General features: G+C 41.8%; 1 non-coding gene across 1 annotated transcript; it reads left to right on the top strand.

The window, feature by feature from the left end:
• The first annotated feature begins 10,430 nt into the window (after positions 1–10,430).
• LOC120252249 lies at positions 10,431–10,537 on the top strand. The gene has a single exon (XR_005533794.1). It is a non-coding gene; the product is annotated as a small nucleolar RNA R71 (small nucleolar RNA).
• Positions 10,538–11,173: the final 636 nt, after the last annotated feature.

Raw genomic sequence — 11,173 nt, 5'->3', positions numbered from 1 at the left:
TTATGATGCTTGGTTCGAATAAAGAAGTACCATCCACTTCGGGGATCATGAAGAAGGTGCTCCGGAAGATGAAGAGGGTGAAGAGACACCACCGGAAATGCTCCAAGGCTGTTGGAGACGTGCGTGAACCGAAGAAATAGGATGCACTATTGATAGGTAGTCCCAAGCCTGATAACTCCCCCTCTACCTTCAAGAGACTTTGTTCATCATGCTTTCGAACTATAGCTAAGAGGGCTTCTTTCATCTATGAACCCCCATGAGCTAAGACAAGGTACGTCAAGCTTAGTGATGTAAAACAAGCGCTTCTTTGGAGGCAACCCAAGTTTTTAATGTTTTTCTAGTTTTTAGTTATTATTTGTATGAATAAGGCTTTAAGTGTTGGTGTCTTGATTCTAAGATGTTTTTGCTGTGATTTTCTTGTGGACATTATGGTGTTATCATGTGCCTAATCATGTGTGGTGAAGAATCTTGGTTGTTTGAGCATGTTTTTCATGTTTCTCTAGTTAAAAATTGCATTGTTAGGCAGGCTCTGAGTGTATATCTGTGTTCAGAAATTTTATGCAGAGCTTGCAAAGTTCTCTAAGTGTCTAGAGACAACACACGCCTATGTGAAATTTCCGCACGAGCGTGCGTTTTCGTTCAGAGCACATCCAGAGACAGCACAAGGATGTGGACTCGCCCCGTGAGCAACCTTGTGATTTCCGCATGCCCGTGGGTAATTTCCACATGAACGTGCATTTTCCTGCAAAGACTTAGCAAATTATTCCGATAGCACACAGGGGCGTGGACTCATCCCTGTGGGTGAACCTGTGATAAACGCATGGGCGTTGATATTTTCAGCACGCCCATGTGGATCTCTACAGAAGAGCTCTCTGCATCCCGAGAAGACATAGGGGTGTGCGTTCGCCCCTGTGAGTTGGGCTTGTGAATGTCCACGCCCGTGCAGAATTTCCGCACGGGCGTACGGAACACTTAGTGATTTTTCTGGCTTGGACAGAGAAGACACAGGGGCGTGTGGCTGCCCCTGTGGGTCGACCACACGGGGGTGGGTATTTTCTGCACGCCCATGTGGATGTATTCAAAGAGATTTCCTGTTATCCCGAGAGCCCCAGGGGCGTGCGTCTGCCCTGTGGCTCTCCCCTGTGGAGGCGCATGCGTGGGTAATTTCCGCAAGCCCATATGGATGTACAAAACGCCAATAGGCGCAGGTTCCTTTTAAAGGATTGCCGTTCCTTCTCAACCTAACATTCTCCATTCATCTGAGAGCACTCTCACATCATTTCCCGACCTCGCATTGCCAATTTTGAAGGATTTTTACTTGGTTTTCCGACCGACTCAAGGTTTTCAATCTCAACTCGTCGGTAAGCCCTATCTTTTGTTTTCTTCGCCAATTCTTGATTTTAATCGATGAAACTAGTTAATAATGCTTCATTTCTACAATTAGAATAATTATGCATGTTTAGAATGAAGTTAGAAGCGATTTAACGGTGTATTTTTGGATTTTTGAGGCGCGGCCGTGCGTTTTTCACTACCCGTGGATCCACACAGGCATCCGGAAATTCCACGCGGCCGTGTAGATTTCTGCAGCGTTACTTAATTAACTAGGTTGATCGATTTCTTTCAAATTTTGCAGATTATGGGACCTCAGTCAAAGAAGCAAGAAGAGAAACAGCCGCATGAGTCATCTCCCCGAGTCCGAGAGCATGAGATTCACTATCCTCGAGCATCAGGCTCGTTTTGAGCGTCTGTCGAGACTTCGGTTCGGACAGACTCGATACCTGGACATGAGCATATTAAGAGATTTATAGCAGGGAGATGAGTTTGCAGATGAGGTCGAGGATCTCGTTTTAGTGGGTAGATGGAGGAAGTTATTGTCGACTAGCTAGCCAGCCATTCGTGAGCTTACACTTGAGGTCTTATTGTCATTCGAGTTCGATAGATCTGATGCAAGATTCGACAACCTCGATGCAATTTAGTTCAGAGCATTTTGACATTACCATAGCATGAGCATCACTTGGTTTTCATTTCAGCTTGGCTTGTATGAGGAGGCATTTACAATCACTGAGGAGTCTTCCCAGTTACCAACAGATTTCCCTTGAGCGTTGACCCTGCACTGAGCTTACCAAGCATTGTGTGGTCAGGGCCAGTATGAGTCGGGGGTATCCAAGGCCATGTTACTTTCCCCTCCTGTGTATCGATATTTACATGCCATTCTGAGTAGGTCGGTGGATGGTCGTGGTGATAGCATTGGCGTTCTGAGCCAGCAGGAGCTTCTGTACTTGTATTCGATGGTGCAGTGCATATCGATTCATCTAGAGTACATCATCGCAGAGTATATTCGACATCAGGTTGGCCCCTACATAGCGAGACTAGTTTTGGGCATGGGTCTCTTGGACACGATTCGCGGGGCCGAGAAGACGAGTACACCTGCGCCGGTAAGGCTGGAGACGATGACATTGATGGCTATGGTCGGCAGGGTTCGGACTGGAGTTTATGCTTTGGTGCTATCAGCTACAAAGATAGCTTAGGATGAGGGTGATGATGTCGACCCTTCTCAGCATGCTCCCGAGCCTCAGCCGGCGCCGATGGAGACCGAGGCACCTCCAGTGGCAGAGGATACACCCCTAGTATGCATGTTTTCACCATCTCAAGCCCATGATCGCCTTGAGAAGCTCGAGAGTGCGATGGGGTTCATATGGACAGAGGTTGCTAAGGTTTAAGTAGAGATTGCTGAGATTCGGGCTATGGAGGTCACACAATATACAGAGAGTTCATGGCACATTTCGACAAATTACAGTAGATTTTACAGCGAGACATCACCTCGTCATTTGTCTTGCGGTCGAGGACTCCTCAGGCCCCTCTGGTATCACCATCACCACGTCGACCAGCATCCTTCGATCTAGCACCCGCAGTAGTAGAAGAGGCAGAGCGCGGCACCGACACTTGACTTTGTTTTCGTCATTTTTATTACTTTTTGCATTGCATTTTGGACTTGTATATTCAGAAAGGACTTTCCTTTTGAGTTTATTTTCATTTTTTGGTCTCGAGTTGTATTCATTTCCTTATCTTTTATATACTCGAGTTGTTTTTGTTTCATTGAGCTCCACTAAACTTTCTCATGTAAGCATGCAAATGGTCTTGTCCTCATGGGAATTGAGACTTTGTTATAGGCACGGCCAATGGTGCTTCGGCACTTGGCCGTGTGTGTGCTTCACAACCTGTTGGAACATCACTCTGAAGGATTTAGCTCCATCAAATGCAACACTAGGAGTTAGGGGAGTATTGTTTTGATTGCTTCTCCCACATTTGTTCTTGATTAATATAAATTATGAGTGAGCCTGCATGTGTACATTGGGGACAATGTACAACTTAAGTGTGGGGGGAGTTTCATAGTGCGCACATCTCTTTTATATTAATTTTGATTGATATACATGCTCACATAGCCAATGGTGGTTCACCTTAGTTGTAATGATTGTATTCTTGAGTTTAGAATAATTTTTAACATTGATTGTCTTCATGGTCTAGTTTTTTATTGAATTTGTAGGAATTTTTGCCCGATTAACACTTGTTGCACTACTCACTCTTTAAACTCTTTTGGAAACTCATGTTCGATGCTAAAGGGACTAGTTATTTTTGTTTCTTTTGTTATTTGTGAAAAAAAAATTTGGTGAAATGAAAAGAAAGAACAAAATTGTTTAATTGTTATTTGTGCTTGTTGGGTGGAAAGAGCTACCACCTATGAAGTATGAAGTACTCTCATAAGTAGGATACTAGTTATGCCTAATGAGAGAAAGAGCTATCTCATAGGATGAGTGAAATCTACCACTCCGGTAGAAAGAGCTACCACCTCGAAAGTGTGAAAGCCACCTTAGCGGCCGCTTTGGAAAAGGCTACCTTAGAGGATGTGTGAAGCTACTACCATCTTTGAAATTTTTTTACCTTTTGTAGATAAATAAGTCCCCTGTACTTAGAACTTTGAGGATTATACTTTGGGTTGTTTTGAGTGAGTTCACACACTTACACAATTTCGGGTTTGTTGTTCTTTTTTATTCAAGTTTTTAGCTAGAGCATTCATTTTTCGTATTCAGTGTTGAAATTTCCCTTACTTGTAGAATGCTCTCTTTGTATGATTTGGTGAACCTAAGGACAAGCATTTCCAATATTTCCATCATCTATGCACATAATGTTTTACTATTTCCTTGAGGACAAGCAAAAGCTTAAGTGTGGGGGAGTTTGATAAGTGCTTGTGTGATAAGAATGTTAAGTGTTCTTTCCTTATGATGAGCATACTTTTATCAGGTTTTAATGCTAATATGTGTGTATTTATGTTACTTGTTTGAAGATAGGGTTGTGAGGCTGAATATTAGAGAAAGAAGCCAATGTGGATCGTAAATGCACCAATAGGAGGAAATCTTGAGAAGGTTCAAACGCGAAGGCATAAGTCAGGTTCGAAATGCGGGAATGTGTGCCAATCTCCTCGTATTGAAGTTAGCACAATGATTTGGAGGGTCACAAGGGCAGTCACATTAAAGCATTCTGGCTTGTCCATGTATAACAAGATCTCCACCAACATGTCCATTGTTGAAGAAGCAAAGCGATATATGACATAATCATGTGCTTGTTTACATTACCTAGATGAAAGCATGTATTCGGGACTGTTTCGGCTTAGTACTATAGCAGGGCACTGTATTAAACCACTATAGCAGGTACTGTTCACAACTGGCCAAAGAAGAATAAAAATAGAGAATCCACACGGGCATGCATTAATTCCACATGCCCGTGTGAAAAAAATCCACACGGACACTCAAAGGGGCGTATAGATTCCCGATTCCAGCAATTTAAAAGCCGATTTCAGTCCCGATTTTAACATTCTTTCCTCCATCTTTTCCCAACCTTGAGAGAGAATGGGGGCTAGGGTTTTGAGAGGTATTGGCTAGGGATTTGGAGAGGTTATACGGCTCCGACATCGTGCTCCATTTGGAAGAAGGTTAGTGGGAGAGCTTTCATCGCCAGCAATCCGATGAGGTGTATCCTAGCCTGAACAAAGGGACCCTTGGTCGAGTAGAGGACTCTCCACAAGGCCATCGCCACGACTAGTGAGGCGGGTTTCTATGGATTCTTTGCTTTTACATTTGATTTCATTGATTGTAATTAGCTCCATGGAGAGCTTAATCCACTAGTGGGTACTTGGGTATTTAATGAACCCTAGGATGTATTCATTTCATTAAATCTCTTTATTATGCTTTCAATTAATTGATGTTTTATTTGAGTTCCAATCTTGAATGCTTGATTGTATGAATGCTCCCTTAGAGTGACACTAGGGTTGAGAGTTCTTGTTCGTAACCCTTGTGAGTAAGTGACACACCACGAGAGTTAGACAAAGCTAGATTGGAGAGGGTTGAGAGGGTGAGTCAAGAGGTAGCGGAGCATCCCCTTTCCTCTCCGGTGTGATTTATTCTACCTCCATTTCCTCAAGTTCTTTGCGGTCATAGTAGAGTGAATGAGCTAAAGGATGACATTCCGCTGGGGCTTAGTTGCGGGTGCAATTGAGTGAAGAGTTAAAGTGATTTTAGCACGTAGGGCTTAACTGTAGCTAGGGATCTTCCACCTGGACCAAAGTGTTAGGTCTATATCTAGGAAGAGGATTTATCATTTGGAATCCCTAGAACTCATTGCAATTCTGTACGAGTGTGAGGTTTATAAGTTATTCAATTTCTCCTCCGGGACATGTATAGAGTTAGGCGTGATTGACCTTAGATTTGGGACCATGTATTTTAAGATCTCCACGACTCATTATTGCATTAGTTAGAAAGTATAATAGAGGGTTCTTGCAGTTGAAATGATTGTCTTAGGCGGAACAATATCCAGGTACCCTATTTATATCGATTGCCTTACCTTCTCCGTTACTTGTGCTCTCTTTCTTGTTCTTTTACTTTTGTGTTATTTTACATATTGTCACACATATCACTATTCATCTTTCACTTAGTTAAGAAACAATTTAAGTGTTTTTATTCCTTACTCCCTGTGGATACAATACCCCACTTATCTCGAATTTTATTAGTTCGACAAACCCGTGCACTTGCGCGACATATGCAAGGGGCATTGTCAAAGTCCCTGAGGTTTGACAACCCTACCCCTCAAGGGGTACTACTATATTACTTGTGTGTGACCCGTATACTTGTGGAGAACACATCACCGACTTCATTCATTTCCAGGTTTTTGGCGCGTTACATTGTATGAGCCTCACTGAGTTCTCTATCCACTTCGGCTTATACAACACCGAGTTTACAAACACCGCTACCTATGACGTCTTGTTTACCTCCAGATCGGCAGGAGAGTCACTTAGTGATGCCTAGTAACGATTGAGTTCATCTCTGACTTATGATCTCCATCAAATCAAGGCTACCGCACTCCATTCCCCAGTGCTGCGTTAATCCATTTCCTGCTTAGTCACACTCTGACAGGTCGGGGTGACAGGACGGGAATCGTCAGTTTGCGAGATTTTGATTTTCTATTCAGCATGGTGGACGGGTTTCACATGCATTTAGGATATGAGATTGTTGGATCTATTTCTCATTAGGGGGCATCTCCTCGTATCGGCCCATGTATTCCTTGGTTGGTCCACCATCTTGGCGACCTTCAGGGGACCCATAAGATGCGAGTGGTAGGAAGCATGCCTCTAATATCCCTCGAGGCATTGCGTTTGATGAGGATGGCGCACAGGGTTCAGACTGCCAGGGGGACCAAGTACAGGGTCATGTCGCCCGATAATCCACCATTTACCGATACTGATACCCCTACCCTTCCATCGTAGGCCAACTCTTCTCGTCTACGATCATGGTCGCTACCTCACGCTCCCGAGTGGATTTTGTGTTCATCCACTAAGTTTCGATGGCTACAGCGGAGCGTGGTATGCATTACCGAGCACTTGGCGCTGTGGTTACCTCTGGAGCCTACCTCCCATTGAGGCCAACTCGACATGTTGGCATGGATTCTACAGATTTGGGGGATTCGGACACGTCTGCCACTCCCTCTGATGATGATTCTGGCATTGAGAGTATTACTTTTTGATTCTTTGTTTTGATTTTCTTTGTTCCTTGTGGTTTTTTAGTTAACCTCCTAGTGCTTGCAAGAGTGAGTGATTTTTACTTAGAGTTATGTAAAAGAATCTAGCTTTTTTTTCTTGATTTGTATAATTTTACAGGGCTATTTTTTGCTATGTTTTTCAGTGAAAATCACCAAATAATTTTATGAGGATTTTTATTATCTCAAAAGGAAGGCTTATTGAAATTCATGCTATTTATCAGCTTGGTGTTTCAAGGTTCATTTATGTCCTTCTAAAAGGCATTGCTGCTGATGCGGGTACTTTCAGTGGTTTGCTTAGTATTTGATGTGTGTTCATTTTGGTCAGTGTCATATGGGATCATCTAAGAAACTCTAAACACCCTAAACCCTAGCAAAACTAGTAAATAAATGAACAAAAATTTTATTGATTGACCCATTAAGTTCAAGTTTAGGTTGGGATTTTGCAAAACCCCATGTTTTTGAAGGTTAGGTTCGGGTCGAGTAAAAAAATATTTTAGTTACATGACTCAAATTGGGTTTAATATAATACACTATTGTACAATAATATTGAAGTTTAAAAAGGTGAAAATCCTATTTTCTGATTGTTGCACATTTCAATTTTTATATAAACCTTGCCTTTATATACTATACAAATGAGCTCAAAAATGCTTTTTATTATGATTGATTTTTGAAAATTTCCAATTCATTTGTCATCATTAGATTATTCATTTCATTTAACTGAAACCTTGCATCTAGTAACTGAAACACTAGAAGAGATTTGGTATCCCAAGAAAAGGATGCTGGGCACAACTTGTCCAACATACTTGCATCTCTCAAGGCCTTTTTGGCATACACTTATAGCCCTTGCATCTTCAGTTATGTTGGTCTAAAAGTAAAAGAGTTCTACAATATGATATTTTCTATAAAATGGTTGTCAATCCCACATCCACTTTTACGAAAACTTATAGTTCTCTTCAAACAATAGGCACCCCTAGCCCTTTTGGAGTACCACTTCTGTAGCTATTAAATGAGGCATGTGCTAATGTAAAGATGATCATGGCCCCTTTTAGTTTCAAAACTCATGGTAGATTTACTTGCTTAGATTAGTGATGAGGAGAAGCTAAATGATGGTAAAACTCAACTAATTGAAGGATAATCTATGTGTTTATTATATCATGGTTTTCTTGTACTTGCAACTTTCTTGTCAATAAATTCTCTATCTTATTGTAATCAGTCTCTATCTTATTAAAAATCATAATGTGTTTGAGTTAAGCTCTTTTATTTAAAAAAAAATTTTAATAATGGCTTCTATTGTGATTTTGAATTGTTATTTTCTTTTACTCAATTTTCTAGAAAACTCCCCATTCTCCTGCTTAATTGGTTGTAATTCTCCTGCTACTCCTATTTATATCTCTTTGTGATCAAGCATAGGCTTCCTTGAAAGGTAGGTTATGTAGGAAATACTATCCTTATAGTGATAAGTGTCTAAATGTACGTATTTTAGTGTATATATTTGATATATTTAGCATGTATTTCTATAAGGATTTATGCCCGTTTTGTGCTTAATCGTGTGTTGTTTGCTTTATAGGGCACAAAAGAGCCATGGAGAAGACGAAGATACAATTTGGGCGAAAAAGAGAAGAAAACCAGGTCGTTGTAGTGTAGCATATCCACTATAGTAAAAATACTATAGCAGAGTACTGTAGCATTGGTACTGCAGCATGTTCACTGTAGCTGCACTGTAGCACCTGGAGAGTTTTCAAATCAAAAGTTGAACCATGGCATACGGTCTCAGTGCTGGCCTGGATTGAGACCAGGATGATCACTGTAGCCAGAGAAGAAGATAATGTGTCTGAAGGCATATGGGCTCAATGAGGTGCTCATTGAGCTAGTATGGATACTATTACTTGAGCTGGAGTGTATTTTCGCCTACCCCAAACGGCCTGATAAATGCTTGAGTAGACATATTTTTATATATGTTTTACATACATTGAGCATCATTTTTACTATGGTTTATGTCTCATATTGTGTATTTGGTGTTCTTTTATGCATATAGGTTGTGAATGCCTTGAAGAGTAAAAAGGAAACAAAGATGGGCTATAAAGACATAATGTTGGGAGTTCTTGTTCAATTCAAGGACCAAGACATGAGAGGAGTTTGTAAACGTGGAGATGTGTGCCAACTTCCAAGAAGATTCATGTCAATTCACTAGTTGGAAGGGCACAAAGGCAGCCACATCTTCATGTTTCTTCTCTTCTCTTTGTGAAGATTGCAAGACCTCTCAAAGATACATCGATGAAGAAAAGTTTTATAGCCTACCGCATGGACGTGTTCCCGGACATGTGGCCTCAAGAGAAGAGTGATTGGACCGCGTTTTGTGAAAAGTACTGCAGCAAAATTACTGTAGCAGTACTGTATTAAAATTACTCTTCACGCGCCCGCGTGAAAATTTCTGCAGCCCACGCGGCCGCGTGGAAAATCCACATGGGCGCGTGAGGGCACGTGAGGGCACGTGAGGGCACGTGACAGGCACGATCTAAGGCCTATAAATAGCCATTTTGCCCTATTCTTTCTCATCTTTTGTGCGGCTCTTGAGGGGTGAGACGGCTAGGGTTTGGAGAGGAGGTCTTTGCGGCTTTGGATGCACTTCGTCACCAACTTTGATTGATTCCTCCTCCATCATAGCATCAAGGAAGCCACCGGTGAACCTAGCTTCGGAGTGGGTCTTTCAAGACGTCGAAGCTCTCCATCAAGGCCATCAGTTCATATATAAGGGGGTTTATTTCTATGGTTTTAATGTACTTTCAATCATTGATGGTGTGTTTTGTATGTTGCTCCATGGAGGGCTAAAACTCTAGAGGGTATTTGGGCTTGTGAACCCTAGGAATCTCATCTTTTGTGGATTTGCTTAGTGTTTCTATTTAATCCGAGTTTGATTAAGTTTTAATCTTGTATTCTCATTGCTTGCTTCACAACCCGTTACTAGACTCCCCGTGTGTGCTTCACAACCCATAAATACTCTTGCTTCACACCCCGTGTGTGCTTCACAACCCGTTACTAGACTCCCCATGTGAAGCAGAGGGTATTTATGGCCGGTGATGAGTCTAGTAATGTGTAAGCAGATCGGTGAATGGCTATAGTTCATTGCTTGCTTCACACCCCGTGTGTGCTTCACAACCCGTTGGAACACCTTTTTTTTTTCTCTTGTGTTTCACTGATAACTGTTCATGGCCATTTCTTCAATGAGATGTCAGGCTTCTTCAGGGCTCTTGCTTCCTAAAGTACCTACTACTGCAGCATCAAGCAACTGTCTTGTGCTTGGGTTCAACCCATTATAGAATGTCTGAATGATCGTCCACTCGGGGAACTCATGTTGAGGACATTTCCATAGGAGCTCGTTGAACAAATCCCACGTCTCAAAAAGAGACTCTGATTCTTTTTGCACAAAAGTTGATATTTTATTCCTAAGCTTCACAGATTCTCCGGGAGGGAAATATCGGCAAAGAAAAGCATTTACCATTTCCTCCGAAGTAGTGATCGATGCTCTAGTTAATGAATGTAGGCATTGCTTTACTCTTCCTTTCAAGGAAAATGGGAAGGCTCTCAACTTGATAGCATCATCCATAACACTATTAATCTTGAGCATGTCGCACACTTCCAAGAAGTTCTCAATGTGATTGTTTAGATCCTCATCGGCCAAACCATTAAACCGTGCCTGATCGCTGTAACATCTCGGATGAAGCTTAGCTTGAGATTAAAAATCTGAGCCATGATCGGTGGCCACATAATACTAGACGTGTGCCTAAAAGCTGCGGGTCGGGTCTAATCGAGAGTGTCCTCATCGCTCATTACGTTACGCCACACTATCTGACCCTGCACCTTCTACCTCAGCTTTATTCGAGTGTTATTCCACAGGTTTTTCCCCTTTTATGAAGTGTTCATTCAAGTTCACGATTCCCTTCAACCAACGTCAAAGGATTCCTTTAGGTCATAACCTAGAGTTGTAAGCAAAAAAAGAAAAACAAATCCGAATGATGGAAGAATAAGAAAGTGTGAAATATAATAGGTGATGATTGGCTAAAATAGCAAAGTGCAAAGTGTTTCCAAA

Source organism: Dioscorea cayenensis, chromosome 20 (assembly GCF_009730915.1).
Source record: "Dioscorea cayenensis subsp. rotundata cultivar TDr96_F1 chromosome 20, TDr96_F1_v2_PseudoChromosome.rev07_lg8_w22 25.fasta, whole genome shotgun sequence".
In the NCBI taxonomy this organism is placed as follows: domain Eukaryota; kingdom Viridiplantae; phylum Streptophyta; class Magnoliopsida; order Dioscoreales; family Dioscoreaceae; genus Dioscorea; species Dioscorea cayenensis.
This window is presented reverse-complemented; position numbering and strand designations above follow the sequence as displayed.